At 39.9% G+C, this 4,374-nt stretch overlaps 1 pseudogene; it reads left to right on the top strand.

Moving 5' to 3' along the window:
- The first annotated feature begins 4 nt into the window (after positions 1-4).
- On the top strand, positions 5-2,664 carry LOC119345032 (annotated as a pseudogene).
- Positions 2,665-4,374: the final 1,710 nt, after the last annotated feature.

The raw sequence follows: 4,374 nt of genomic DNA on the forward strand, positions 1-4,374 counted from the left end.
TGCAAATGACAAGATATTTTCAACTTTCAATAATAGTGCACAACCCATTGGAAATGGTCAAACATCCAAACTGATAAGAAGTTCCAACCTTGTTGAGCCCAACCTTGTGGGCAGGGATATTATACATTCTAATAGGAAGTTGGTGGAGTTAGTGCTTGCACACAAGGAATACAAGTCTTACAAGCTCAGTATTGTTGGAACGGGTGGAGTTGGAAAGACAACACTAGCTCAGAAAATATACAATGACCAAAGAATAAAAGGAAGCTTCAAGATGCATGCATGGATTTGTGTTTCACGAGACTACAATGAAGTTACTCTACTCAAAGAGGTTCTCCGGAATATTGGTGTGTATCATGAGCAAGGTGAAACCATAGCAGAATTGCAGAGTAAACTTCCAGAAACAATTGAAGGGAAGAGTTTTTTTTCTAGTTCTAGATGATGTGTGGCATTCCAATGTGTGGACGGATTTATTAAGACCTGCATTACATGAAACAACTGTCGGGGTAATATTGGTATCCACACGAAATGATCAAATTACAAAGAGAATAGGTGTAGACCATACCCACCGAGTTGAGCTCATGTCAGTAGAGGTGAGATGGGAGCTACTTTGGAAGAGTATGAACATTGAAAAGAGGAAGAAGTCCAAACTTTAAGAAACACAGGGATTGAGATTGTTCGTAAATGCGGTTGCCTCCCACTTGCAATCAAGGTTACCGCCAGTGCTTTGGCAAGCAAAGATCTAACAGAGAATGAGTGGAAAAAGTATTTGGGCAAAATAATTGGCTCTCAGAACATGCTCTTGGATGAAACAGAAGGAATTTTGTATCTAAGCTATGATGAGTTACCGCATCGTCTGAAGCAGTGTTTCATTTATTGTGCTTTGTTTGTTGAAGATGCTATCATTGACCGTGGCGTACTTATAAATTTATGCATTGCTGAAGGCTTCATAAAAGAGCAACAAGGCCAACTACTAGAAGACATAGCAGAAGAGTACTACTATGAGCTAATCCATCGGAATCTCCTCCAACCAGATTATTTACAGTTCGACCAATCTAAATGCAAAATGCATGACCTCTTGAGGCAGCTTGCTTTAAATATATCAAGAGAAGAATGTTTTATTGGAGATGTTGAAACATTAGGGGGTGACAATATGTCGAAACTGAGACGTGTTGCTGCTGTCATTAAGAAGGATATGTTAGTGTTACCTAGAGTGGATAAGGTGGATGTTAAGGTGAGGACTTTCCTAACTGTTAATGGTCCATGGAAAATCAAGGATACATTGTTCAAGAGATTTTTGCTTCTTCGTGTTTTGGTACTGAATTGCTCGCTTGTACAAAGCATTCCAGACTATATAGGAAAACTAATACATCTGCGCCTACTTAATCTAGATTATACTGGCATATCTTGTCTTCCAGAATCCATTGGCTCCCTAAAGAACCTTCAAGTACTGAGCTTGACAGGGTGTCATGATCTGCACAATCTCCCTTTCGCAGTGACCATGTTGAGCAATTTAAGATGCCTTGAACTTTACACAACAATAAACCAAGTTCCAAAAGGGTTAGGAAAACTGAAGTTACTCACTAGTTTAACAAATTATCCTGTTGGTGATGGAGGTGATAATGCTGTCGTACAAGATGGATGAAAGTTGGAAGAGTTGTCTTCTTTGTCGCTGATGAGGTATCTTTATCTTGTTAAATTGGAAAGAGCGACTCATTGTGGTACAAATACATTGCTTACGGACAAAAGGCATCTAAAAGAACTAAGGCTAGCGTGGACTGAACGTGGAGAGGGGTCATATTCAGAAGAAGATGTTAGCAATACTGAGAAGGTCTTTGAGAAGCTAGTACCTCCATGCAACCTGGAAGACTTGTGTGTTTTTGGATTCTTTGGTCAGCAGTATCCCTCCTGGTTTGGTGCCACCTGCTTGTCTTCACTGATAAAATTGGTCCTGGATGAATTATGGCCGTGTGTGGATCTTCCACCGATTGGGCAACTACCCAACTTGAAATTCCTGAAAATTGGGGTAGCAGATGCAGTTACCAAGGTTGGACCTGAATTTGTTGGCTGCAAGAAGGGTGATCATGTATGTAATGAGTTGGTTGCTTTCCCTAAACTTGAATGGTTGATCTTCACAGATATGCCCAACTGGGAGGCCTGGTCTTTTTTTGAGGAAGAAGTTGTTGATGATGACCAAGGAGAAGAGGATGGAGCCGCTGAAATTCGGAAAGATGATATCCAATTTGCAAGATATCAAATGTTTCCTCATTTGATGGTGTTGGATCTCCACAATTGCCCTAAGCTGAGGGCTCTTCCGCGACAGCTTGGAGAGGAGGCCGTCAGTTTGAAAGAGCTAATATTATTTGGAGCGAACAACTTGGAGGTCGTGGAGGACCTCCCACTGCTCTCTGAGCGCCTTTATATTGGGGATTGTGAAGGCCTGGAGAGGATCTGCAACGTCCCTAATGTGACAGACCTGCGTGTATATGGATGTCCAAACTTGAGCTATGTAGAGGGGCTGAGCAGTTTGCAACAGCTGGGGATGGGCGAGGATATGCAAGAGATATCTTCATATTGGGCGACTGGGCTTCAAGAGCAGCACCATGGACTTCATGGCGAAGATCTGGATATCTACACAGTTGTTAGGAAGTAGATGGCTGGCTCAAGGTATGTATTGTTTAATATTTCGTATTGTCATTGATTGTGTCAACCATGATTCATATTCTCACAGTAAAAATTTCTTCCTCATTCGATACATGCATAAATTGTAATCATTGTTCAGTTGTATCTTTCATGCCATTTTGTGCTTATGGGACATAAACGTTTAAATCTATTGTGTGCTTCTCATATTGCAAATTGGCTTTCGTAGATATCCATGGAAGCAGATTGCAGGCGTACAAGCTATATTAAGTATCCTATAATGTTCCTTTAAGTTACTCATGTATGTTCCATCTCTACCTAAAAAATGCATTGGGACATCATATGGTTACTTAGATTTCATTAATTGTCATTTAAGAATTTCTTTATTATATAACTAATAAAGTGGCTGCATGCATTGTCCAGATGCAGAGGCTGTGGGTCCTCCTCCTTTTCTAAAAAAAAAGAATTTCTTTATAATATTGGCATCTAAACCTGATTTATTAACATGTGTACTTCTATAAACAAATTTATTTCCTAATTCATGTTATATGATGGACAGAAAAACTGTGGCAGCCTACAGCTGGTGGCATGGTTCGGTTCGTCTGGTGAGGCATGAGACATACTAAGTCGAGGAAGCCTGCCAATCCTGAAGATCTACAAGTTCCTTGATCAGTAGCGAACTGGTGAATGAGGTGTCCTGTTTTACTCTGGGCACTTGCCCTGCAATATATCCAATTCCTTTCTGTATTTTATTTTCTGAACTTGAGCTGGTGACCTTTGCTGTACTGAACCTCCGCTGTTTCTTCCTGAACTTTGCTGTCCTGAACCTGTGTGTTATGGTTTTGTACTTTGAATGTTACCAACAAATTTCGTTTTGTTTTGTTGTACTGAACTTGGGTGGCATGGTTTATTTATGTAAATGGAATTGACGTTATATATATTGGTGATCCGGGTGCCCCAGATATATATTTGGTGATGGAGATGATGCCAAACCTACACAGCTGCGAACGCAGACTAAACACGGTGACGATGTGTGGAATGCTCTTGCGTAGGATCTTTTTCTGAACTTGATTAGTGAAATGCAAGATTAAGTGGGGTCAAAGGTTTGCCCCCTTAGCTGAAAGTATATATTGTTTCAAAAGAAAAACAGAAAGCATTGATTTGCAGCAGCTTGATTGATTTTTTATCCAACTCCCTAGTTGAAAGACTGAACAAAACTGAGTCGGAAGTTCAGACATTCCAGTGTAAAAACACGGTTTGATATTTTGGAGACGCGTCTGAATGGCGGGGACGGAATAATGGCAATGTGGAGGGCGTTGGGCTCCAAATTAAGTTGATCGCCGAGTTACTGATAGAAACTTGCCAGCTAACGCAGTGTCCAAGTTTAATTGTTCGCAAGCGTGCTCTGCTTAGAGCCTCAAGTAGTTGAATCTCTTTTGTTGCCTTCAATTAATGATGCATATATACAGGCTAGTGCTTTGTCAGTTGTTTCCTGCGTCTCCTTGTGGCTGGGAAGTTTGCAGCAGCTGGGATTGGCCAAGGATATTTTTTATCAATACGTGAACATTTTTTAAGGATTTAGAACATTTTTGTTGTTTGCTAAACATGTTTTAAAGTACATATTTTTGGACCCAAAATTTTTAATTACTTTTTCAGTAAATATATTTAATTCTTTTTTTATGCTTTCCGATATACTACTTTTATTTTTCCACTTCTTTTTATGGTTCTTTTTTTTTT

Source organism: Triticum dicoccoides, unplaced genomic scaffold, assembly GCF_002162155.2.
Source record: "Triticum dicoccoides isolate Atlit2015 ecotype Zavitan unplaced genomic scaffold, WEW_v2.0 scaffold200047, whole genome shotgun sequence".
Classification (NCBI taxonomy): domain Eukaryota; kingdom Viridiplantae; phylum Streptophyta; class Magnoliopsida; order Poales; family Poaceae; genus Triticum; species Triticum dicoccoides.